Source organism: Pleurodeles waltl, chromosome 3_1 (assembly GCF_031143425.1).
Source record: "Pleurodeles waltl isolate 20211129_DDA chromosome 3_1, aPleWal1.hap1.20221129, whole genome shotgun sequence".
Classification (NCBI taxonomy): domain Eukaryota; kingdom Metazoa; phylum Chordata; class Amphibia; order Caudata; family Salamandridae; genus Pleurodeles; species Pleurodeles waltl.
In genome coordinates this window covers 1,162,345,779-1,162,373,752 of record NC_090440.1, presented here as the reverse complement: position 1 = coordinate 1,162,373,752, position 27,974 = coordinate 1,162,345,779, and the positions used below count along the sequence as shown (strand labels likewise).

At 44.8% G+C, this 27,974-nt stretch overlaps 1 protein-coding gene across 1 annotated transcript in view; it reads right to left on the bottom strand.

The window, feature by feature from the left end:
• LOC138285031 (otoancorin-like) overlaps positions 1 to 8,105 on the bottom strand; it is a 489,250-nt gene extending 481,145 nt beyond the window's left edge. Inside the window, exon 1 of the mRNA XM_069224460.1 lies at positions 7,956 to 8,105. The gene's annotated coding sequence lies outside the window, so the exon portion shown is untranslated. The remainder of the gene's footprint in view (positions 1 to 7,955) is intronic.
• Between the last annotated feature and the right edge of the window lie 19,869 nt (positions 8,106 to 27,974).

Genomic DNA, 27,974 nt, shown 5'->3' with positions numbered 1-27,974 from the left:
ATTGCCTGTGCCTGCTTTCAGCGAGTGAATGGTCTGACCCATCGTCAAGGAGACCATGCGGATGCACATGTTGAACTAGCCAAATGGAACAGTGAACACGTTCAGATCAAACAAAATATTGACAAAGACAGTGTGTAGAATACACCGCCCCGTGCTGGACATGCATATGTCATACGGGTCATCCTGTGCAATGCCTTCAGTCAATCCTTACTTCCTAGCAAACAGAAGTTTGCATTTTGGAACTTGTAATTTCAATCTGAGCTTTAGAGGAACCGGTGCAAAGTGTTAGCATTAAATGGCCATTTGGCTATAAATATAACCCTGGCGAGTGGGGTCACGCACATGGTCCACTTTGATGCTTCATTGTAGTTGCCTGGTTATAGATCCTGCGCCATGCATAATGTATGCAAAGGGGGCGTTCCACCATTAGGGGGGCTGAAAAAATAGCGCATAGAAATCTAACAGACATCTTTGCATCATTTTTTCTGGGATTTTTAACGTCTTCTCAGAGCAGGCATTAAAAGGAGGCTCCAATTGGTTTCAATGAGCCTATGGATGCTTTGCAGAATTAGCGTCACAGTTTTTAGCACTAATCCTGCAAAGCGCTGAACTAGCCTCAAAACTTCTGACGCTGGATCCCTAACAACCGCCATGGTGCACTGTATATTAAATACGGCGCACACATGGTGGCATTAGGGGGGCGCAAAGGGGCACATGAATAGTGGTGTAACTTTTCATAAATATGCCCCTAAATCTGCAGCGCCACTGGGAGGCCGAACTAGTTATGAGACAAAACTTTTGTGCTGGGCCTTGTGGTTCACAGACCCTTTTATCTCTTTCACGCACCCACGACACCACAAGAAGCTACTCTGACTAAAAACAAAAGAAAACAAAAAGAAGAAGCAAATCTCCATTAATGATTGTTTATGTGCAGGAAGGTGTCCTTTCCTGCAAATAAACAATCACCAGTGCAAAGTAGGCATCCTTGCACCATGGCGCAAGGGTGCGTGTGTTGGCACTAGGCAGCTGATTTAGTGCCAGGCAGGGATAAACACAAGGATGCACCATATACTTGAAAATGCAGTGCTTTCCGGCATTTTGGAAATGAATCTCCTGGCACAGCAATATTGCTTGCGGCACCACGCTGCGGCATTTCCTAATAAATGAGGCCCCAGGAGACAAGCGGGTCAGTGAGATGACTCCGGACCTCTGGACTGCCCCCTCCCTTCCCTGACTACATGTGCATGTTTTCACAGGGGAAGCAGACAGGTGTTGACGAACACTGCACCATCCTGGTCTTTCAGCAAATGGGGTGATTGTGGAAGCCTTATAGATCATCTGTATCCCACAGTGGAGTAATCCAAAATGCAAAGTGCTTCTTACACAGCATGATCTGTCACCTGAGAGTCTGTCTTCACTGAGTGCTTCACTTTTGTTGACCTGAAGACCTGAAATGATGTTTGCTTTCTCAGATCTTTTGTTTTGCTAATGGTGTAATTCCCTTTCCTGTGGTGTCGAGCTTCTCCCAAAGTTGGTCTCTTTAAGTCAGGTAAAGCTGGTGATATCATTAAAAATACAGCACCCTGCCTTCACTTTACTTTGTAATTTTATTCAGTAAGGCTGAAAAACATCTGACCTCTGTAATGTAATTATGTATTCTGATATCTTTGTCCCCGGTTTGCGCTATATAAAACTGCAAAAAAACTACATTGTTTAAAATGATATGTGTACATTTACCTAGCAGTGTACCAATTAAGGCCAAGATTTATATTTTTTGATGCAAACCTGCGCTTGCGCAGGTTTGCGTCAAAAAGTTTATCATCGGCTATAGCCATTCCTAGATGCCAGCCGGGCGTCATATTTAAGGAATTACGCTAGCCAGCACTAAGGCCCGGTCAGCGTAAAAATTAATGACGCTAACCGGGCAGGGGAGGTATAGGGAAGACTGGGGGTTGTGCGTCAAAGAATGGCGCCAGTCAGGTTAATGTAAAAAATATTGACTCTAACCTGACTAACGTCATTTTCGGACGCAAAACCCCCATGGAAATGACTCCTGTCTTACAAAGACAGGAGTCATGTCCCTCTGCCCATTTTCGGATGCAAAACCCCCATGGAAATGACTCCTGTCTTAGCAAAGACAGGAGTCATGTCCCCCTGCCCAATGGCCATGTCCAGGGGACTTCTGTCCCAGGGCATGGCCATTGGGCACAGTGCCATGTAGGGGGACCCAAGTTAGTCCCCCCCATGGCACTTAGAAAAAAAATAGAAAAACGTACCTGGTCCTACCTTGGATGGGTCCTCACATCCTTGGGTGTCCTCCAGGGGTGGGTGGGGGTGGCAGGGGTATCCCTGGGTGCAGGGTAGGGCACCTGTGGACTGCTTCCATGGTCTCTGACCATGGAAATGAGCCCACAGGTCCCCTAACGCCTGCCCTGACCCAGGCATTAAATAATGGCGCTAAACAGGCTTAGCGCCATTATTTTAGGCCATCCTCCTCCCATGTGTGATTTTTGCAAGGGAGGATAAATAAGGCACAAATGCCTTAGAGTCATTTTTTGCCCGGGAACGCCTACCTTGCATCTCATTGACGCAAGGTAGGTTTCCACAGTAAAATAATTACGTTAAATCCTATATTGTGACGCTAGACGGGTCTAGTGTCAAAATATAAATATGGAGTTAAGTTTGCACCTGATTTACGTCAAAATAAATTAGGCAAATCCAGCGCAAACAGAGTATTAATATGCCCCTTGATGTCTCAAAGAGCAAAACATTAACCTTTGAAGTAAAATGCAAAAGAGATGCCCCCCTAGCGGCTGAAATTGCTAAATCAATTTGAAACCGAGATATCTAGGAAATCACAGGTACCTTGCTTGATCAACTGGTGTGATCCTCGGTGATTACTTTGTTTCACTGTGCTTCCTTATCCTGCATTATCCTGTCAAGAAACACCTAGAAATACATCAGTTCCGCATGGGTGCTGCACAAAATCCTCTCTTGACCATGGGCTAATAGACTAAAACACTGTTTCGTATATAATAATAGCCTGGGCCAGACAGGGTGTTGTGTAGCCATTTACTTATAGCTTCATATTAGCCAATTTATTTTATCAAACTAGGCCTGCCGCTGTGCTCTTTAACCTAGACATATTTTAGTCAGCTTTGTTTTATTATTTTATCAATAGCCACATTTGCGGTCTTGTTTTATTTTCTCTATCTAGCTGTTCTTTGCCTAGGCCAGCACTGCATTCTTAAACAAGACATTTCTTTCTCTCTGTGCTTTTATTCAAGGCTGCAGTAAGATGGGTTGCTGGCAAAAGCGGTATGCTTTGTCTCTAATGTTCACAGAAACATACACACTCTTACATGGGGATCCTTTCTTGGAACATCAGTTTTTTTATTATAAAAACACTACTTTGACCCATTAGAGGGAGATTCCAGCCAGATGACCACGACTGTATGCTGATTGCTGAGCGCTTTGCTGCAGCTGCTTATGTAGACTACAGGCCTCTTGCTCAGGTATGAGGGATGATGTCTTCCCAGGGGAACCTGAAGGGCAGAATTAGAGCTTAACATGCTGTGCTCTAACATAGCCTAGGTAGGAGCTATTTTGAATGATCTTAGTGACAATATGATTTTGTTATTTTTTTTATGTCATGCTTCATCTTCCTAGTTATTGCAATCCATGCTTTATTATCTAAGATGCAGCTCCTTCAATAAAACCTTATTGAACCACATTCTGGGGGTCATTCTGACCCTGGCAGTAATTACCGCCATGGCGGAGGTCGGCGGTAGCACCGCCAACAGGCTGGCGGTGCACCGCTGGGCATTCTGACCGCGGCGGTTCAGCCGCGGCCAGAAACGGAAAGTCGGCGGTGTCCCGCCGACTTTCCGCTGCCCTTGAGAATCCTCCATGGCGGCGGAGCGCGCTCCGCCACCATGGGGATTCTGACACCCCCTACCGCCATCCAGTTCCTGGCGGTTCTCCCGCCGGGAACAGGATGGCGGTAGGGGGTGCCGCGGGGCCCCTGAGGGCCCCTGCAGTGCCCATGCCGATGGCATGGGCACTGCAGGGGCCCCCGTAAGAGGGCCCCAAAAAGAATTTCAGTGTCTGCCTAGCAGACACTGAAATTTGCGACGGGTGCAACTGCACCCGTCGCACCGTCCCACACCGCCGGCTCAATTCTGAGCCGGCGTCCTCGTGGGAAGGGTGTTTCCCGCTGGGCTGGCGGGCGGACTTTCGGCGGTCGCCCGCCAGCCCAGTGGGAAAGCCAGAATGACCGCCGCGGTCTTTTGACCGCGGAGCGGTCTTTCGGCGGGAACCGCGTGGCGGGCGGCGACCGCCGTCCGCCGCGATCAGAATCACCCCCTCTGTCTCTGATTGTCCTTGCATATTTGAGACTGATTTAACCAAGAGAAATGGATGAGATCTGAGTGACCACGATTTCCCTGAGGAGTCAATTGTGTCATGTGCTCGGTTGCCCAATCATCTCTGCTGTTGGGTGGAGATGAGGCACTGCTAGTAGCCGGAACAAAACCGGGATTAGGCCGACAGGTGTCACCTGTAGTGGGTTCAGACTCAGTCCCCCATACTGCAAGTGATTCTGCGGCTCAAATCCAGTAGTCTCATTAGGATAAAGAGAGCCTAAGCGACAAGGGGAGATGACACCCGATTTGCTTCTTGGTTAACTAGTGGCATCATTATGGCAAGGGCAGTTCATGAATGTTTCTATTTCATATTTCAAAACTAGCACTTAGAGTAAATGCCACTCGGGCAATGCTATAATCAAATATCTAATGTGAAACACTCCTGCGTTTCAAAGAAATACACTTATTTAAAATGTTTAAGTATTTAGTCTGTGTTATTATTACTTTTCTTGCATGATTTACATACCAAATATGCTAAAGTCATCCAAAGGCTGAAGTCGCCTGAAGCGACACCCTTTGATGCATGCTGGAGTGGATGGAAGGAAAATGTGAATGACAGAACCACAGGCTAATGGATGAAGTCTAGCTGAAAACTCCTATAGGTAACTATGTTGTACGTATAATTTTAGTAAAATCAAAAGGTGTTGGATAACAAGGGCTTAAAAAAGCCAATTGGTCTGGCACTTGCTGCCAGCCTCTTGCCTTTAAGAATGAATGTGAGAAAAAAAGGAGGAGGAAGACAAGAAAGAAAAAACACAAGGAGGAAAAAAGAAAGAAAGAAAGAGTTAAATGGAAAGAGTAAGTGAAGAAATAAGGAAAGTGGAAAGACAATAAAAGTGAAAGAAAGAAAGAAAGAAAGAAAAAAAGAAAGAAGGAGGCAAGAGAGAAAAGGCGAAGAAAGTATTATGAAAACAAAACAAAGAAAGAGAAAAGAAAGAGTGAGAGGACAGAAAGCAGGTCAGAAAGATGGAATGACAGGGTTGCATAGACAGAGCACACTCATGAGCTTTTATACAGAAGTCATGTGAGATGGTGGTACGGTGTAAAAAGGTAGCAGTCAGATACATAAACAAAGGCAACTTCAAAAGGGGTTTACAACAGTATTGGCAGGAGACAGGAACTGATAAAGCTGGAATGTGCCCTGTGCTCTCATCTGGCAGCTCTACAAACAAAGGCAACCTTAAAGTAATAATAAAGTAAAAGCAAAAACACTGACACTGAAGGGAACTACCTTTGGCAGGTGTGATTCTTGTGAAAGGGCTAAATGCAGTCACTCTAAATTAGCCAATGGATGAAGTAGGCTGAACTATTCCCCCAATCTGCACGCTCTAGTGAGTGGAAGCAAAACTTGACTGACACAAACACAGACCGATGGATGAAGAGAGATGGCTGAAAGTCCCTTTATGTAAGCATATCATACATATCGTTTTAGGAAAATCAAAAGGTCTTGACTAATGCCAGACCCAAAAAATACAAAATAATAAGCAATACTATAACATATTGTGCAATATTATGTCACAATATTTGCCTTTTTTGTCAAATAATATAGTCACCCTTGCTGCATATTTTGGCCCTCTCCTTCAGCATAACTTCAGTGGCCCTGGTATTAGTATATGGAGTTGAATGTATACATTTTTCACACCGTTGGTCACCACTGCTCACGCCTAGATACACGCGGGTAGGTTTAAGATTCAAAGGTGCTTTTTTCTGTTTGGAATGTTCAAACTGACACTAAAGATCAAACACAGAAACAGAACAACCATACCTGTCTGAAATCATGCTGCACTTGACATATATCTCTTTGATGAGCTATAACCTAAGGACCAAACTGTGTGGGTTTGGTAAGAACGCTGCAGTTTTTCTAATTATTTAATTTTGGTGACTGGGTTGTTGGGCCTCTCCTTAAATCATCTTTTTCTCCATTCTGACCAAACCTGCAGTCAGTGACATTAACATAAATTAGTATATATCATGCCTTCCGTTACTCTGCTGGCTCCACTGACTTCACAAACAGAACAATTTAGGAGATGCGTGTCATATAAATTACACCAATTAAAACATTAATAGCAAAGAGGTCATCGAGGCCCCAGAGAGTTTGTTTCTAGGTTACATATAGCAGCAGACTTAGATAGGCAGCATGGATCCAGAAAGATATGGTTCTGCTGTCACTGGTAGATATTTCAGTTTCCACTTCAAAAACTGGGGGGTCGGGGCTTTGGGGTGGAGGGTCGTAGGAGGGTGTCACTTCAGAATCCGAAGGGAGGGGGCACCCCGGGGCCTTTTTTTCACTGGAAAATCTGAGGGGATAAAATCTCCCCGTGCCATCCACACCACCCCATCAGTGGTTCCCTGCTTACAGCCATGCCTCTCTGAGCTACACGGCAGATTCGTTGTGGAAGAGCGCACTATAGTACATGGTTTTCTCCCTACTGCGTTAACTGGGAGCAATGCGACCTCGCCCTCCATTTAACCAAAGTCCTAGAGGCGATTCGTGCTGCCCTGTGTATTTTGAAGCGCCTCCCTCCTCTGACGCAGAAATCTCGGAGGAAAAATCGTAGCAGATAGTAAAGTCTGTACACATCCCGCATCACAATAATATCGACATGTAAAGGTCAAATGAAGAACACAATGTCAATTTCGGATTTTTTACAAGGACATGTTCGTCTAAGCATTGCATTCCCTTATTTACGGCATCCGAAAGCCCTCCACTTAGGTGCTCATTTACTCTGTTAGCTCCGGTCTCATCTCAGTGCCACCGATTCGCTTTGTCATCTGCACAAATCCATCTCTTCTTTAACTTCACACCTAATCACTAGGACTCATTTACTGCCCGGAGGGATGAACACATATTGCCGAGGAAATGAGAATGAGGACATAAAAGAATGCATTTCTCACTCGCGCATACCGCTGACATCCACAAATTACTCGGGCAATATATTCGCGACACTCCGTCTATTTCAAAAGCTGCTCACACCCCGGACCGATCCCCATTTAAACAGATTAAAAGCTTTGCGCTCTTGAAAAAGTGCGAATCGACTTCGGAAGTACAGAGGTCCATGGTTGCAGAAAAGAGTGGGGAGGTGGCTGAATAAAAGCACCGGGACCTGGCTGCAGCGAAGCGCTATCCTCGGTCTGATAGTCCTTGAATGGGCGGTTGAGGAGTGGGGGGAGTAAACAGGGGCTGCCTTGTGCCTGATGGTCCTCAGTGGGGTGGCCTGGGTGTGGGTTTAGAAATAGCTTCCCAGGATCCGACTTCCTTTGGTGGAGAGAGGACCTCGTGCCCAGGCTGTCGAGACAGCTTCCCTGGGAGTGATTTCCCATTGGGTGGATGGGAGACACGATTCCGAGGTATATAGAAGTGTCTGCTTTCCCAGAGGTGGGCAGAGTACCAAGGGTCTGCCTACAGATATTACCTGGGTCTGGATGACCCCAGGTAGGCAGAGGTCCTTGGTCCTGGGTATAAAGAGGATTTTTTCCGGCTCTGACTGTCCTCAGAAGGACAGATGTCTCCAGCCGTCGGTTACATCTTACCTGGATGAGAACTGGCACGCGTCCAGGACCCTGCAGCAGACGACTGAGATGCTCTCGTTACCTGGATGTGTATTTACTTGTTGTGAGGCCTCAGGTGGGAGGGCCCGGCCGTGTCATAACTGGAAACCCGACATTCTCAGGGGAGGGCGACGGAAAACCATCATCAGCCTTTCTAGGAAGAGAGGACGGAGCGCCCGTGGGGGAGGATTAAGAAGGGGGCTTTGCAGAGCTACCCTCTGAACGAACGGCACTACTGCCCCACCCAATATGGCTAACTGTACACAGAAAATTCAGGTAGCGATAATTAGTAAAGCGATTCATCGCGGGGAGAGAGCTGCCTTTGAATGGTAGGTCTGAGGTTTTGATCCATTGAGGGGCTTGCTCAGCTTTTCATCTCGCCAGGGTCAATGGAACGGGAGCCACTGATGTGGATAATTGTCAAAGCAACGAAAACCATTTCACAACGGTCGCCACTATTATAACAGTTACCTCAGTTTTCCTGCACCCCTGTATAAATTCATAAAACTGGAATGCTTTACGCAGTGCTTGAAATGGAAAAATAGATTTGCAGGTACTCTGTATCAGAGTACCTGCCTGTTTCTTAGAAGTGCCGGTACTCTCCAATTAAAAATATGAAGTTTATCTTGAGAAGTGCAGGTACCCTCCCTCTCAAAATAAAAAAGTGCCGGTACTCAGTACCGGACAGTACCTGCCCATTTAAAGCACTTTACGTTATCTTACAAATACTTCGTTAGAGATGAACAAGCCACCAATTCATAAGAAATAGAGAGCTGCACCATTGCCTGAAAACCCAAAGCACAAGCTGAGCCATCGAAAGATAGTTCAAGTATATCTTACGTTAGATGATATTTACAAGTATCATAAGGTCGCCTAATAAGAACGTTTCATGCAGAATGAGTGGGCTGATTTACTCGCAGGAGGTCCCAAGTTGTGCTATTAAGGACATATAGTTACCTTGACACAAAGTTGTTTGCCCAGAATTAGAGAAAAGGCCGGAATCTGATGTCAAGATTGAAGCATAGGCTCCAGTAACGCAGTTTACGGTTCAGTCATAGGAGCTGCCACTGTTTCTTACTCACAGCAAAGGATTTAATAGGAAATCATTCTAGAAATTAGTCGTCAACCCAGTGTGAATCAATCAGGAATAGTAATCTCCATAATTAGTATACAATTCATCAGCCAAGGATAAGGATTACAAGTGCATCAGTGCTGTCCTCCTTAGAACAAATGTAAATGCTTAGAAAGTAGAGCACTGTATTTACATGTCAACATTACTGACTTTCCACTGACTTCTAACATAAAATGACCGAGCCATTAGGGAGTGCCCCCTGATATGTTGTATCCTAGGACATTTGAGGCAATCTGCAATTTGTAGACTCTGGAATGGGAGTTCGTTGTTGTTGAAAAGTTCTGTCACCATTCCTTGAGCGGCATGAACTTTTCCTAGTTTGATAACATTTGTGGATGTGATCGATACTACTTCCACTTCTATATACTCAGAATCGTCATCAATTATCTACTACCACAATCAACTAAGATGCCTTCCACCTGGAAGACAGGCGAAACCTGCACTGTCCCAGATGCAGGGGTGCAATAGGATATTTGCTGTAACGGCTGGTCGGGTAAGTCTGATGGCTTGTCATACCACACACTCTCTGACCATGGTCTCTACAACAAAATCTACTTGTGGAAAGCGGGCTTTGTTTCTAAGTCCTACTTTGCTTTTATACCATGCCCTGCTGTATTCCACGAGCTAGCCTGAGTAGTCAGTTGGTGATGGGCTTATGTAGAGACAAGATGATTACCCTTCAAGAGTAGCCCAACATCAGCCATGATGGTGCGGGGATATCTGCAGTTCGGTCTCTTAGTAAAATAATTGAATACATTTCCCTATTGATCGTATGGACCTTTGTTAATAAAGTTGAAGAGTTGTAATAGAGTTAACATCATAATACATTTCAAATTTGTGAAGCCAATGTGACTCCACAATGAAGACCAAGATCAATTGATTCAAATATATAGGTTTAATTTAGGACATTAATCCATCCAGTATATATACAAAGTGAGAATAAATTCAGGAGATATAGCAATATAGTTTGAAGGACAAAATATGCCAGTAAGTTAAATCATTATAAAGCAAGATACACAATAGTAATAGCCACAATGCACAGAAAACAAATTGTTGCAAAAAGGTGTTCCACAAAGAAACTACCCTTTGTAATCAAAACATGGATTGAGACCAAATTTCCTAAAGGAGATTCCTAGCCGGTAGCATAGAAGGTATCAGCATACAATCAAACCTAATGCTTAAGTTGTGCTTGTAGTTTCCTGTGCTGAGCACCAGCACTTAATTATGAGTGCTGGCTCCTATTCTTCTGCCTCAAGCATTTGCCCCCAAGCAAAAGACGGATATGGGAAAGACGGAGGAAGAGAAAAACGAAAAAGCGCCACAAAGGGAGAAAGCAGAAAGATGCTAGAGTGAGCTGAAGGGGGACTGAGTCGCTTTAAATAAATTGAAGAGGTCCGAAATGGCTTCAGGATTACGCTGCCTCAGTAATCTATGATCGCACATTTAATGCAGCAGCTGCGTGTTTAAGAAGAGGGCTTTGAATACCAGCACGTTTTTATGTACAAATTAAGCACTGGTCAAACCTCTTTAGATGTTCAGGAAAATGAGAAAAGTGTTCAACATAAACCTTGCGCTGTCCTACCATCATTTTTATAATGCTAAGGCGGTGTTAAGGAGGCCTTTTCCCACGTCATATTTACAAAGTGGTGCAATGCTTGCATTGCGCCATTTTATAAACCGTTGCACCACATTATGCCTGCGCCCAGGCATTATGTATGCAAGGGGGGTGTTCCGATGCAGGGAATCCCGCAAAAATGGAGCAGTGAAACTTACAACATTTCACTGTGCCATTTTTTTCTGTAATTTTTAATGCCTGCTCAGAGCAGGTGTTAAAATGACGCATCCATTTAAATCAATTTGCCTCCCTGTGCTTTGCTGCACTAGTGTCAACATTTTTGACGCTAGTGCAGCAAAGCTCAACAATACCATCAAAAAGTTTGACGCTATTGTCCTAACTACTGCCATGGTGCACCGTTTTGTAAATATGGTACAACCATGGTGTCAGGTGGGGCAGGGGCAACACAAGAAAAGTGGTGCATCGGGACCGATGGCCACTTTCTTGTAAATATGTTCCTAAGTGTGGAAACACCAATTAAATATAACTAGCAGCTTCAAAAACATCCATATTTTCTCCACCACCACCAAGAGCCAATTAAGTCAGCATGCGTGAATGGGGTCAACATACTCCCTAAGCTCCAATCTACTCGGAGCTAGGTGCGGCAAGCAAAATTTCTTCAACCCTCCCCCAACCACTGCTGTGCAGCACCAGGGACCAGGATCTGACGTACAAAATTCCACCTGAGTTTGCTGAGCCTGGGAGTGTTGTCCAAGTGAATCTGGGACCCCCAAAAGGATGAGTTATCAACCCTGAAAGGATTATCCTGTGACTGCAATACTGGATGACCGGTAGACCGGTGGGCTTCTGCCACCATGGAGAGGATTTCGAGGGACAGAGACACAATGACCATGGTATGCCTCTCCCCCTTCGTGGACTGAGGAGTAGTTGCAGCAAGACCCTCATTAACCTTTTCTCATCCACAGTTTTTATGGGCCTCTTTAGCATCCTACATCCCTTGAATTAGGACTACTTCCATAAGAAAGCCCTGCAAAGTATAAAAGTGCCTGGAATGGACCGAAGACTACTTAATCTGCTGATGACCTGGCTGGTCCCCATGACTGGCTTCCTACTGGAGTTGGTTGCCTAAAGTAACTCAAAGTAATCACATTCCAACTAGCCAAAACTCACATTCTAACTAGCCCAATCGTTTTGGTGAAAAAGTTTCTAAGTGTCAAAATCCTTGAATTTGCCAATGCTTGTTCATGGTTGAGTGAAATAACCTGATTTACTATTCCTTGTAAATATGATATCCCTGGCACTCTCTGGTGGATCTTTTTCATTTTTTTAATTGTGGTGTCTACAAATACATACAAATACAGTCCATTTTTAAGGTCGAGGGCAAAGCGCTCTGTCTCTGGTGTAATCTCTCAGTGGGCTTTTAACCACGCCCATGCCAAGCCCATCAGTTTGGCTGATTCGTTGGCTTGCCTTTTATAATTAGCTTGATTTAATTAGTGGAAGGCATGCATAGTGTTTAACCCGCCTCGTGCGCACCGGCAAATTACTGAAAACATATGAGGCTTCGGGTTTTCCGTATGGTTTCTGCACTACTTTTTCTCTTTATTTTTTAGGCAGCGTGATTTCACTGGGCAGTAGTAGAGCGCTTTGCATGACATCGACCCTGTTACATGGATATTTGCACTTTTGCCCGTAATATGGATAAATGCACTTTTGCTGGTTACATAGATAATTGCACTTTTGCCTTCACTGCAAGCAAACTTCTGTTTCCTTTTGTGTGTTTGCTTTGCCATCATGGAGGCCGCCAGCTCACTTATGTGAAACTGTTTTACTTTTCAGTTCATGTGGCAAGAAAAGTCCGGTTAGGAGTTTACAACGCTAATAGCTTTAACTCGAGCAAACGCGAGACCCATTGCATTGCAAATGCTTGTTATAATTTGGTGTCCGATTTTTCTGGTGTCTTGTCAACTACCTTCACACTTGTTTTGGTGCTGTTTAAATTCTTTACACGTGCTCCTCTGTGTATGTCTTGCTGCTCAGAGCCACAGCTACCCACGGTTGAGCTGAAGGTTTGACAAACAAAATCTAAGGGTCCTAAAGGGGTTGGTAAATATATTACACAGTGAGGTCACACAACCACACCATATAACACAGCATAATACACCATATAATACACTCAATTTCCTTCCACCTAACAATTCTCCATGAGGTCTGAAAGGTGACAATCTTATTTTAACTTTCATTTAACAACAAGATAAAAAAGTATTTGAAAATAGAGCAGGGGGAACGTTGGGAGTGATAGTTCAGATAGTGAATTCTGCCTACACAATTGTCTAAGTCTATGGCCCCAATAATAGACATGAAAGACTTCTCAAATCACAAATCTCAAGGGTATTTGAATTCACTGGAAGGGAACTGATTATAGGAAGGGACCTGAATATGGTCAGCTATAATCATAAGGATTGGTCTCTGCAGGGGTTCAGTGATGGAGGAGCAGCAAGCCTCTGCTTTAGAGAACTGCTAGATGATGTGTGGCTGATCGAAATATGGAGAGAGGGTCATGAGGGGTCTTTGAAATACACACACAACTTTCAGGCACACTGCAGGTATGCCCGTTTAGGCCACTTCCTGCCAGCCCCGGGGCTCCTATGCATCATGAAAGATATCACCTTAGGGCATGTTGTCATGTCTGACAATGCTTTTATCTTACGTGTAGTGAATATCCCCTGTCAACCACTCTGAGATTCCTACCTACATGACCCTGTAGAGCGTGAGAAGGCTAGGATAGCCACAGACAATATATGAAATAGCTATGCTCTAGTCATAACACCAGCCAGCAGTCCTCGGAGGTATGTTTATCCCAGAGGCTTCACTCCTTAAAAAAGCTAGTGTGGCATCAAGGAGGAAGCTGGAAACAGAGCGGTCTGCAATCAGGATGAATCATAAGCGCATTACTTCCTCTAATCTGGCATAAAATCCTGGCATTGCCATCCCAAGTGAGAGCTTTGGGTCTAGATAAAGCAGAATATGCCCTGTTAATGACTAAACAGAAGTTTTACTCCTCGAGTAACAAACCACAAAAAACTCTTAGCCTCCCTGTAGGAAAGTATGCGCTTTTTGGCATGTTACCAGGAGACTCGTCATTCCCTTGCAGTATATGGAATTCCTCCTAACACTGGAACATGACATTCCCCATGCTGTACATCTGGGGCAAAGCAAAACTTGGGACAGACTGGTCCCTCACTTTCACTGGCCTCATATGTCATAAGACACAAAAGAGTTTGGTCACTCTTGTGTCACTTGCCAAGCCAGTGACAAGACTGGTGGCATTCCAAAGGCCCCCTTGATCCTACTGCCTGTGGTTGGGGTGCCCTTTGAGAGGGTTGGAGTCAACACTGTTGGCCGCCTTGACTCTTCAACTGCTTCTGGAAATAGATTCCTCTTAGTGGTAGTGGACCATTCCACTAGATATCCAGAAGCTATCCCCCTATGGACCACTAATGCTCCTGCAGTGTCAAAGGCCCTATTGGAATATTTTCCAGGGCGGGCTTCCCCAAAGAGGTACTATCAGACAGGGGTAGCAACTTCATGTCTGCATACTTAAAGGCAATGTTGAACAAATGTGGTGTAACCTATAAATTCACCACACCCTATCATCTACAGACAAATGGATTGGTTGAGAGATTTAACACAACTCTCAAAGGCATGATCATGGGACTCTCTGAAAAACTCAGGAGGAGATGGGATGTTCTACTGCCATGCCTCCTTTTTGCCTACAGGGAGGAACCCCAGAAGCGAGTGGGCTACAGCCCATTTGAACTCCTTTTTGGTCACCCTGTTATAGGTCCACTTGCTCTTGTCGAAGAGAGATGGGAGTAACTCTCGAAGCCCCCTAAACAAAACATTGTGGGTTATGTGCTTGGCCTAAGATCAAGAATGACTGAGTACATGAAAAAGGTCACTAAAAACCTTCAGGCAAGCCAAGAGTTACAGAAACAATGGCGTGGCCAGAAGGCTGTCCTGCCTGAGTACCATCCAGCATAGAAGGTGTGGCTTGTGGCACCAAGAGTACTCCAGGACAAATAGAGTGGCCCACATCTCATAGTGGAGAAGAAGGGTGAGATCACCTATCTGGTGGACCTAGGCACTCCCAGAAGTCCTCTAAGAGAACTTCATGTGAACTGCGTGAAACCCCACTATGATAGGGCAGACTTGACTTTACTCACAGCCACTGGTGAGGGGCAGGAGGAAGAGATTGACCCTCTCCCTGACCTCTTCTCCAAAACTGCAGCTGAAACCTCAGTGGAAGGAGTTATCCTTGCAGACTGCCTTTCAGCAGAGCAAAAGGAGGACTGCAAAAACCGCCTAGGTTAATACTCTGAACTCTTTTTACTTACACGTGGTCAAACCACTTGGAGTGAATGTACCATAGATACTGGAGACAGTTTACTTGTCAAAAGTAAGATTCATAGGCAGCCAAGACCATGTCAGGGACTGCATTAACTCTGAAGTTCAGAAGATGTTAGACTTAGGAGTAATTTAGCACTCAGCTATCCCCTGGGCCAGCCTAGTGGTGCTAGTACGAAAGCCTCATGCTCAGAATTGGAAAAAGTAGATAAGGTTTTGTGTTGATTATAGAGAGTTCAACCCAATCACCAAGACTGATGCTCACCCTATACCCAGGGCCGATGAGCTGATATATACACTGGCACCTGCCAAGTATCCAAGCACTTTTGACTTGACTGCAGGGTATTAGCAGATTAAGATATCAGAAGATGCTAAACCCAAAACTGCATTCTCAACCATTGGAGAGCATTACCAATTTACAGTTATGCCCTTTGGCCTGAAGAATATACCTGCAACTTTCTAAAAGCTGGTGAATACAGTTCTCCAAGGTCTGTAAGCTTTCAGTGCAGCATATCTAGTTGATATTGCTTTATTTAGCTCCAACTGGGATGACCACCTGGTCCACCTGTGGAAAGCTTTGGAGGCCCGGCAAAAGGCAGCCCTCACTATCAAGGCTTCAAAATGCCAGATAGGACAGGGAAAAGTGGTTTATCTGGGACACCTAGTTGGTGGGGAACAGACTGAACCACTACAGGGGAAGATACAGACTATTTAAGACTGGTCTCCGCCTACTACTCAGACCCAGGTCAGAGCCTTTCTTGGTCTCACTGGGTATTAAAGGAGGTTCACTACAACTATGGCTCCATTGTTACTCCTCTTAATGACCTCACGTCCAAGAAAATGCCCAAGCAGGTATTATGGACAGCCAGCGGTCAAAAAGCTTTTGAGGAGCTTAAGCAGGCTATGTGTACTGCACCTGTCCCGAAAAGCCCAAACTATTCTAAGAAGTTCATTGTCCAGACAGATGTTTCTGAGCTAGGGGTTGGAGCAGTGTTATCAAAACTAAAATCAGAGGGCCAGGATCAACCTGTTGCTTTCATCAGTAGAAGGTTGCCCCATGAAAAAAGACGTTGGTCAGCCATAGAGAAGGAGGCCTTTGCAGTGGGCTGGGCCCTGAAAAAGCTAAGACCCCACTTATTTGGGACTCACTTCATAGTTCAGACAGACCATAAACCTCTCTTATGGTTAAAACAGATGAAAGGAGAAAACCCTATATTGTTGAGGTGGTCCATTTCCCTACAGGGTATGGACTTTACAGTAGAACATAGACTTGGGAGAAACAAAGCAGATGGACTCTCCAGATATTTCCACTTAGAAAATGAAGACTCATCTGGGCAAGGTTAGCCTTATTGTCCCTCGTTTGGGGATGGGTTGTGTAGGAAAGTACAGTCTTTTTGGCATGTTACCCCCAATTTCTGCCTGATGTCAGTGTGTCTGTGACTGTGACACTGGGATCCTGCTAGTCTGGACCCCAGTGCTTATGGTTTATGGCCTGCTAGTTAGTGTGTTTCACTGTTTTCTAAATTGTCACTTGAGTCCTGCCAACCAGGACCCCAGTGCTCATGCTCTTTCTGTTTCTAAATGTGTCACTACATACTGGTAACTCAGCATTTCACTCCAAATTGGCATACTGGTCCCCCCTCATAAGTCCCTAGTATATGGTACCTAGGTACCCAGGGCATTGGGGTTCCAGGGGATCCCTATGGGCTGCAGCATTTTTTTTGCCACCCATATGGAGCTCATGCAAAGGCTTCTACAGGACTGCCATTACAGCCTGTGTGAAATAGTGCATTCACTATTTCACAGCTATTTTCACTGCACCAGGTCACTTATACGTCAACTAAATATCAGGTCTTCCAATCCTGAAGGCTGGGTGCAAAGTACCTGTGTGTGAGGGCACCCCTGCACTAGCAGAGGTGCCCCACGTCATTCAGGATCATTTTCCCAGACTTCGTGAGCGTGGGGATGCCATTTTAAGTGTGCACTGGACATAGGTCAATACCTATGTCCAGCATCACAATGGTAACTCTAAATATGGCCAACTAAGGTGTCTAACAACTGGGAATTGTACCCCAATACTGATTCTAGTATTGGTTTTACAATCCAATGCACTCTGGGGGCCCCACAGTGGACCTACAGTACTGACAAACCAGCCTTCTGAGGTTTTCCAGGCAGCCCCAGCTGCTGTCACCTCACAGACAGGCTTCTGCCCTCCTGGGGCTTGAGCAGCTCAATCCCAGGAAGGCTAAACAAAGCATTTCCTTTGGGAGAGGGGTGTTACACCTTTTCCCTTTGGGAAAATGTGTTACAGGTATGGAAGGGGTAACCTCCCAGAGCCTCTGGACATGGGTTGAAGGGATGTTACACGCTCTCCCCTTGGAAATAGGTGTTACAGGCATGGAAGGAGTGGCCTCCCAGGCCTCTGGAAATGATTTGAAGGGCACAGATGGTGCCCTCTTTGCATAATCCAGTGTACACCGGTTCAGGGACGCCCCAGTCTCTGCTCTGCCGTGAAACTGGACAAAGGAAAGGAGAGTGACCACTCCCCTGTCGATCACCACTCCAGGGGTGGTGCCCAGAGCTCCTCCAGTGTGTCCCTGAGTTTTGCCATCTTGGATTCCAATGTGGTGGAGAACTCTGGGAGCATCTGAGTGGCCAGTGCCAGCAGGTCACGTTAGAGACCCCTCCTGATAGGTGCTTACCTGGTTAGGTGACCAATCCCTCTCTCAATGCTAATTAGGGTCTCTCCTCTGGGTATTACTTCAGATTTGGATTCCAAGACTCCAGCAGGAATCCTCTGCGTCCTTTACTTCATCTTCTACCGAAGATCAACCGGCTGATTGCTCCAGGAACTCTAAAAAACTGCAACAAAGAAGCAAAGACGACTTCTGCAACATTGTAACTTCAGCTCCTGCCAGCAACTGCAACAGTTTCCAGGCCGTGCATCCTTCGAGGACTGCCTGTCTTCAGACTGCACCAGAAGAACATAAGGAATCTTCCGTGGAGTGATGGAGTCACTTCCCTGCTTCAGCAGGCCCCTCTCTGATGTGATGACCAGTGTCTTGGCTCCCCTCTCCAGATGACAGGCATGGATCCAGCAACATGGGTGGTAGACTAAAGTGACTCTGACAGCCCCAACATCCAGGTGTCCAACTGTGGTGCAGGTAAGAGCTTGCCTTCCCACGCAAGACAGTACCCCCGTGAACCATGTGACTTGCAGTTGCCAAAGCTTGTGTGTGACCTTCCAAGAAGTTCTTCATGCACAGCACAGCTTAGGCCCCCAGCACTCCATCCTGCAACGCACAGCTTCCTGAGTGGTTCTCTGGAGCCGTGGAAATCCGTTGTGTTGTGCTCTATAGGCCTCCATTTACACCTTCTTTGTCCCTGTGCTGTGGGACTCCTGTGCATGCTGCCTGGTCTTCTGAGAGCTCTCTGAGTTGCTGAGATCCCCCTCTGTCTCTCCCTCCTGGGTAGAGGCCACCAGATTCCTCCTGGTCCCGGACAGCACCATTTTCCGCTAACCGCGAGCTTTGCGTGTGCCAAGGCATGTTGGCGAAATCCAGCGATGCAAACCAGACTTCATTCATTCATCCAGCGTGGGACATATTCTGCACCAACCAGGAACCCGCATCTGTCTTCTTTGGTGCAATACTGACTTTGTCTTCCCACTGGTGGTTCTTCTTTTGCACCTTCATCCGGGTTAGCAGGGGCTCCTGTTCTCCCCTCTTCAGTGCTTCTTGGACTTGATCCTATTCTTCCACAGGTCTTCAGGTCCAGGAATCCATCGGTGGCGTCTTGCAGTCTCTTCTAGTACTTGCATTATCTTCTATCACGACTTCTAGTGTGTTTTAGGAAATGTGCTGCGTTTTACTCCTGCTTTCCTGGGCTCTGTGGTGGGGTCTATTACGTACCTTTGGTGTTTCTTACACTCCTAGAGCCCCTCTACACACTACACTTGCCTAGGTGGTTAACCGACTTTCGCATTCAACTATTTTAGTATATGGTTTGTGTTCCCCCAGGCCCATTCCAACCTATGTGATTTTCACTGTTTGCACTGTTTTCCTACTGTGTACTTACCTGGTTTTGTTTACTAGTGTATATATTGTGTAATTTACTTACCTCCTAAGGGAGTATAATCTCCAAGGTATTTTTGGCCTTGTGTTACTAAAATAAAGTACCTTTATTTTTGTAACACTGAGTATTTCCTTTCATATGTGTGAGTACTGTATGACTACACTGGTATCGCAAGAGCTTTGCATGTCTCCTAGTTCAGCCTTGGCTGCTCTGCCTACAGCTGCCTCTAGGCAGCCTGGCTTCTAAACACTGCCAACATTTCACTAATGAGGGATAATTGGACCTGTATGAGGTGTAAGTACCTCTGGTACCCACAACAAACCAGGCCTGCCTCCTACAATCCCTTCTGAAAGCAAGGGTGGCAATGGATAGAGTAAAGTTGATAGCATCACCTTAAGAAGGGATGGTAACTGAGGACAGGGCTATAGCAGAGACTTTCATTGATTTGCTATCAAACGCTCTGTACAAGGGAACCAGTTTCATTGTCGGAGATGGGAAATGTACATTTGCTCAAATATAAAATCTTCGGTTTCCAGAGAGTAGGTGGATCTCCTGGACTCACAATTACATTTGAGGAGATTATTATCTCGATTAACAAATTGAAACTGGGGAAACTGCCTTGAACCAATGGTTATCCCACATCTTTTTATAAACCCTTTTGCTGTTACAACAAATTTGGGGCTGTATGTGAGATAACTACAACTTTTTGAGAAGCTATGATCATGGTGCTTCCTAAGCTGAACAGGGACTCATCTTTAGGCCTCTCCTGAAGACTAATCTCATTGTTGAACTTGGATATTAATATTTTTATAAACATACTGGTGGCTAGCCTGGCCCCTTTACTATCAGAAATGGTTGATCCTAACCAACCAGTCTTCATAACAGGCTTCCAGTGTGTAAATAACTTTATGAAGTTTATCCATATCCTGGAATGCACATATGAAGCGCAGAAACGTCCATCTGCTCTCTTGATGCCAAGAAGGTGGTTAATAGAGCAGACTGGGCATTTATGACAATGGTCCTCTATTCAATGGGCTTTGATCCACATAACCAAACTTGGGCCGGGTCCAGTTACAATTCCCCACAGGCCTTTATTAGTGTCAGTGGCATTAAGTCCTCCCTAATAGCAATGGAGAGAGGCATGAGACAAGGCTGTCTGCTGTCTCTGCTTCTTTCTGCGTTGACATTGGAACCACCAGTGAACGGCATTTAGACTAGGGAGGAGATAAAACAGGTTGAATGGGAATCTGGTACATACAAACCCACCCTGTTTGCAGAAGGTATAATGTTATCAATGACATACCCAGTGTCACCCATGCCCCCTCTCTGGACAAATTAGAAGGATAAATATCTATCCCAGGCTTTAAAATAACTGTTTCTAAATCAAAAGCCTTACATTGATAGACACTATCTCATCAGTCAGAATCCCTAAGGAAGCTTGCTTCATTTTCATGGGGTGATAAAGCTACAACCTATTTGGGAATTCTGCAAGCCATACTACCACACAGGTAGTGACTCTGAATTATGACCAGTTCCTGAAAGAGCTAAAACAAGACCTCTTAAATTGTCAAAAAAGCACTTTTCATAGTTGTGTAGGGTGGCGGTCAGCAAAAATAACCATCTTGGCAAAAATATTTACCGGGATCACACAATCCCTTGGGTAGTACTTTGTATTCTAAAACAGCTCGAGGGGAAGATAAATCACTACATAGGGCAAGGGAAAGCTCAGACACGTACCAGAAATTACATTTTAGCTGGCTGTTTAAGGGGACCCGGCAGTCCTACATATACTCACCTACTATAGAGCTGCACAGCGTAGATATTTGGTTGAATGGAAGAAGGTAGTAATGCCCAGAGAGTGTTGTTACATTAGGTAGCTCACAGCCACCCCCCTTATAGCAAACCTCTAGGCTGTGTCTCCATTAGAGAAGTTGGAGACTATGGGTTTGACTTACATCATGCAGTAAACATACTCTGTCACAACGGTGATGGAGTATGCTTACCACCAAGATAGTGGTCAGCTCGATTTAGATGCGGGCGGACCATAGATTTAATCATGGTGGAGACTACTCATTCTCCACCATGATTAAATGCCTCCAACAGCCCCGTGGAGCAAGGGCCATTGGTGGCAGACCTGTAATTCTTAATTAGATGTGTGGAATTAGAGGTCAGTGTCACTGCCCTTGTCGCCAGGGAAACTCAGATGGCAAGGAGCAGTGAAAATTGCTATATGCTCCCCTCACCAATGGCAAGGATTCCAATGGTGAGGGGAGTATTGTATTTTTTATTTTCAAAACAAAAATCCTGTTTTGTGGTTTTCTTTTTGAAAATACAAAAAGAAAACTGTTTTGTACAGGGCTCCATAATGCATGGACAGGAACTGCTGTGATGGTGATTCCCGATAGTGCTTTATACCTGATTGCCAGCTTGGCGGTCATTTATAAATTTGGAAGGTGGTCACTCCATCAGGTAGATGGAATAGTTTACTCACCGCCCTAGCAGGACAAAGGGCGGTCTGCAAGGAAATAAATCCGGCCCAATATTCCTCATTGGAGACCAGAGCAATCATATCTGTTTGGGACAAAGTGGGAGTACGACTGGGCTGGATTTTGTTTCCCTCACCTTTAACTCCTGTCTGTTTCAACAAATATTTCTCACCTGAAATGGGAAAATATATTTTTTTTAAATGGAAAGAAAATATGGTCATGGTCAGATATGTGAGCACGCACAAGTGCATGATTTACAATCTCTTATCCAATGTACCTTTTTTAATGTATTGAGGGATAAAGGAAATTAATAATGATAAACATTTCAAATCTTGCAAAGTCAATTTGATCCGACAACAAGGACTAGTCCTCTGTAATTGAAGATAAGCAGATTTATTTCCAATCAATAAACAATCTCATATATATGTGCATCATGAAAACATTATAAAAGATCACAGCTAGCAAGCTGAAGTATCTCAATTGGTTCAGCCTCATCGTATTATGATACAAGGCAACAACAACCACAGCAATACAGAAATTGAGAATTAGAAATAAGTGTTCTATAAAGAATCCCCTGCTCTCGCTCCTAAAAATCAAATGATTCCAAATTCATCTAATCAGGATTCTAAGAAAGGAGTGAGGATATCTTGAATGAAGTCTCAGGGAAATTTGGAAATGCAAGGTGTCAGCATAGTGAAGGCTTCAGAAGGGGTCCTTCAGAAAGAGGAATTATTGATCAGTATAAAGTTTGACACTTGCTAGAATAAAGGAAGCAGAGAGGTCTGTACACCTCGAAGGCCCAAGGAATCTGCTTTCTACTAAAGCTAAATTGATGTGTGCTTTTCTAAAGCAAATGGGATATATGCTCTTCAAAAGCTGAGGGAATCTGCGTTTGCTAGCAATGGGGTCTCTAGTTGGCAGTTAGTTTACATCGTGCCCAAGTAGGGGCCCTCACTCTAGTCAGGGTAAGGGGGTCACACACCTAAGATAACCTCTGCTCACCCATTTCCCTCCGGATGGGTGATTCGTTGATTGCTTACTGCGGTGCAGCGCCAGTGAAGAAAATGACACCCAGGGATGGTGTGTGGAAAATCCAGATGCACAGCAACAATGGATCTGCGCTGAAGCAGGCGATACATTGATTTGGCAGTCACAAAACATGTGCTGCATTGATGTTTCAGCTGCAGTGCAGGTGCTGCATGGATTTTTTTGTCACAGCGACCTTGGTGCATAGATTTTACTTCGAATCACCAACTTCCACTTCCAAGGGCCCAGGGACTGGATTTGGCACCGCTTGGCAAGTTAGGACCCCCCAGTAGAAGGTCCCAGGCACTGGCAGATGAAGTATTTGATGTCCCTGAGTCTTCACAACAGGAGGCAAGCTCAGTTCAAGCCCTTGGAGAACCTTGGAAAGCAGGATGTAGAAAGCTAAGACCAGTCCTTTCACTCCCAGGACAGAAGCAGCAAGCAGCAGACAAGCACAGCAAAGCAACAGACAGATTGGTAGTTCCTTCTACAGCATTCAGCTTCTCTTCCTGGCAGTCCAGAAGTGTTCTAAAGATGTGGGGTCATCAGTACAATACTTATACTCATTTCTGCCTTTGAAGAAGGCAAACTTCAAAGAAAAGTCTTTGTAGTGCACAAGACCCTGCCTCTCTCTTTCCTGGCCCAGACACAATCTAGAGGGTTGGAGACTGCTTTGTGTGAGGACAGGCACAGTTCTATTCAAGTGCAGGTTTCAGCTCCTCCCAACCCTCTAGTCCAGAAAGACCCATCAGGATATGCATGGCACACCTCAGCTCCCTTTGTGTGACTGTCTAGAGTGAATTCACAAACAGCCCAACTGTCGTCCTGACCAAATCGAGTATTCCACAGTAAGGCAGAGGCACAGAACTGTTAAGCAAGAAAATCACCACTTTTTAAAAGTGGCATTTTCAAACTTACAATTAAAAAAACAACTTTACCAAAAGATTAATTTTTAAATTGTGAGTTCAGAGACCCCAAACTCCATAGCACCATCTGCTCTCAATAGGAAATTACACTTGAAAGATATTGAAAGGCAATTCCCATGTTAACCTATGGGAGAGATAGGCCTTGCAATAGTGAAAAAATGAATTAAGCAGTTTTTCACTAACAAGACATTTAAAACACACTAGTATATGTCCTGCCTTTTAAATACACTGCACCTTGCACATTGGGCTGCCTTGGACCTACCTTAGGGGTCCTCATTTTTTAAAAGTTAGTTTACCTTCATAGCTCGGCCCAGTGAATGGCTTTGCAAGTAGCTGCCCTCCACTACTTCAATTTGCGCAGGCAACTGTAGTGCTCCAAGCAACCTCACAACATACTCCCCATTACCAATAGGGGACCCAGATGATGTAATGAAAGCTCTTTGTGACCATAACTGCCGCAGGTTGTGAACAATACCAAAGCCATACTGACTATCTGTAAATATAGTCACTTTCAACTGGTCAGAGACACAGCAAGCTCAAGTAAGAGCTATCAATTCAGCCACTTGTGCAGACAACACCCCTCAAAGCCAGGAAGCTTCAACTACTCTAAAGACCAATCCACAATCAGACTCTACCAGCGGCTTATCCTGTATATCTGGTCTCGGCTTGGTGCATAGCTCAGTCACATTGAGGCAATCCTGCTTAACCTCCCCATCATCATTTCGTTTTTCAGGAGTAGCAACAATGTGTTAGGATTCAAAGAAGCACATCTCTTCAGGGTGACATTATCAGTCACAAGTAAAACTTGTTCATACTTCGTTAAGCAGCTGTTTGTCAAATGCTGTGTGCCGGTAGGTGTCAATAATATTTCAGCTGAATATAGTCCAAAAACAGTTAAAGGATGTCCCATCACAATACTCTCACATCATTCTATGTTGACATCAACTGCTGCCATTGCTTGAAGACATCTGGGCAGTGCTGTGGCAACAGAAAAACAAGCCACTGGTCGTTTAATTTCTCCATGCATCTGTGTAAACACTGAGATAGTTTGGCGCTCTATCTCACTGCAGAAAGAGTAAAAGCTTTTTTGTAATCAGGCATTCCCAGTGCCGGGGCACAACAGAGAGTTTCTCTCAGCTCTAGGAAGACAATAAGCAGTCATTATCCTATGGTTCTGGATCAGACACACCCTTGTGTGTCAGCCTCTGTAAATGCTTGGCCACTAGGGAAAAGGTGGGTTTCTACTGGCGACAGTAGCCTACCATTCCTAAAAATATCCAGACTTCTCTCTGAGTGGTTGGTGGATTCATTTTGAGAATTGCTGTTATTCATTCATGGGATCCCTTTCCTCGCTCCTTCCTCAATATAATGTCTGAGATACAAAACTCCCTTCTAATAATATTGCAAAGAATTTGGGGACACTTTATGCTCATTTTCAGCCAAGTGGTTCAGCAATGCAATAGTGTCTTGTTTGCAAACCTTTTGAGTATCAGACACCACCAACAGATCGTCGATGTACTGGACTAGAACAGAGTTACAGGGCATGGCTAGATAATCAAGGTTCTTTTTGAGGATCTGGTTAAAAATTGAGGCACTCTTGGTATACACTTGTAGGACATGGCACCATACCAATACATGGTTCTGAAACAGAAAAGCAAAGAGATATTGACTGCCCTCAACTGATGACAGTGAACCACTCAGCCTCACCTAGAATTTGAAACAAAATCACAGCTGGATTCAGTACCACAGGAAAGCAGGGAATAACAATATTGTTACTCCTTCTCAGGTCCTGCCCTATGCAGTATTTTACGCTAGGCTTCTGTAAGCAAATAATGGGTGAGTTACATGGAATTCATATTATCTCCTTCTAAATGCCTTGCTGAATCATTGACTCAATCACTGGATTGATCCCAGCAAATGTTTCAGGAGTCAAATTGTTTTGTGGAGCTCTTGGATTCTCAACATTGGGTTTTTCTTTTATGCAAACAGACTCAAGTCCTTTTATGTGAGCAACGTGTTTTCCTGAAAAGTCTCAGACCTCAAGATTCACCATAACTCTAAGATCTTTTGATAAATCTCAGATGTCATCACAGGATGCAACTCAATCTCTGCCCTTGGCTCATCAATTTAAAGCTTATATCCTAATCATGAGTCTGGCACTCTGTGCCTTCCGGTATGCAATAGATAGTGCAATTTAACATGCACATTATATCATGTCCTAGTAGATTCACAGGACTCACATCGTAAACCACAAACTGGTGATTCTACTCTAAGAACCCTATTTTAACAGGTCCTTCTTCTGTCACAGGGTTTGTCATTTGCTTATTTGCCACTCCTACAACTTGGATTCTTTTTCCTGAGAGGGGAAGGTTTAAAACTTTCACTGTTCTAACAGTTGAGCTGGTAGCACCAGTATCGATCAAAAATTATACAAGTGGCCATTCACCTTACCTGCTATGCATTGAATACTCTGCTCTACCTCTAAGATGGTGTCAAGTATGTAAAATTCCTCCCCCTCAGGTAATGTTATTGTGACTGGTTAGAAACGTTACCCTCAAAAGCATCAAACACAGGAAACTGCTAAAAATGGGTTTTTAATTTTGGAAAGAACTTTGATTTAAATTTGGGACCTGATTTGAAATAAATCAAAGACCATTTGCATTTTGCTGTAGCATCTGGGCTTGGGCAACCTGCATCACTAGAACTTGAGATATTTTAGAATCCTGCATTCTCAGTCTTGGTAAGTTCTGTGTCTGCACCTGGTTATTATTCAGGGGTTGTATTAACCCTAAGTCTGTACCTGGTTCTCATTCATCACTCTGTTGGGATTAATACAACATTCCCACATCCCGACTTGTTGCAGTAATAACAAGGATTCAGGGCCGTATTTATACTCTGGTTGCGCCGAATTTGCGTCGTTTTTTTCGACGCAAATTCGACGCTAAACTAACGCAAACTAACGCCATATTTATACTATGGCGTTAGACGGTTCGGGCGCCAAAGTGCCCGGAGTGTGCGTCATTTTTTAGCGTGAACCCCTTCCTTGCGTTAATGATATGCAAGGGAGGCGTTCCCGTCTTAAAAAATGACTCCCAGGCCTTTACGTGGTATTTATACTCCCGGGCAAAAATGACGCCCGGGAGTGGGCGTGGCCAAAAACGGCGCTTTTGCGCCGCTTTTTAACGCCTGGGTCAGGCATAGCGTTAAGGGACAAGTGGGCTCAAAATGAGCCCAGAGTGCCCTCCCCTGCCCCCAGGGACCCCCCCTGCCACCCTTGCCCACCCCAGGAGGACACCCAAGGACGGAGGGACCCATCCCATGGACATTAAGGTAAGTTCAGGTAAGTATTTTTTTTTTTTTTTTTTGTGGCATAGGGGGGCCTGATTTGTGCCCCCCTACATGCCACTATGCCCAATGACCATGCCCAGGGGACAGAAGTCCCCTGGGCATGGCCATTGGGCAAGGGGGCATGACTCCTATCTTTACAATGATAGGAGTCATGTTGATGGGGGATGGGCGTCGTTAAAAAATGGCGCAAGTCGGGTTAAGACGATTTTTTTTGCCTCAACCTGACTTGCCCCATTTTAAGACGCCCATACGCCATTTTCCCCCTACGCCGGCGCTGTCTGGTGTACGTGGTTTTTTTCCACGCACACCAGGCAGCGCCGGTCTGGTAGCGCCGGCTAACGCCATTCAATAAATACGGCGCCCGCATGGCGCTTCAGAATGGCGTTAGACGGCGCTAAATTTTTTGACGCTAAACTGCGTTAGCGCAGTTTTGCGTCAAAAAGTATAAATATGGCCCTCAATCTCTTGAAAGTTGCTACATCAAATCCAGTATTCAGGTCAGTTGGACGACCACAGCCTCTGCCTTGTTGAGGTAATCCTTTTCCACCCTGAATTAAAGGCACTCCGTGTAGATACACTCCTTGCATAGAACCAACTTTCCCTACAAGAGGTTCACTCTGACTTCTTCTCTGTGCTACTTTCATCAGTGCCACCATCAACTTGTCCTTCACTTGCTTCTGCTTCATTTCTAATTCATCACTACAATACTTCTCATATTTCTGGATATCATCAACTGACTTATTCTGCCAACATATCATACCGGGACACAAAATTTCTCTTGTCTTTAGCTTTGAGAGTCTCCATTCCAATATGCTGCTTAAACACCTGCAACAATCTCTCATAAAAAGGCATGTGCCGATTCTTTAGGCTCTTGAGTTGTTTGTCAGTCTTAACTCAATCAATGGTTTTTCTGGCTGCTTTTTCCCTTTCAAAAAGGTTATCACCTGTTCATACTTTCTCAGCACCAATGGTGAAGGGGCATTTTTTTTTATCGAATTCTCTGAGGTTCCTTCTCTAGCCACTCCA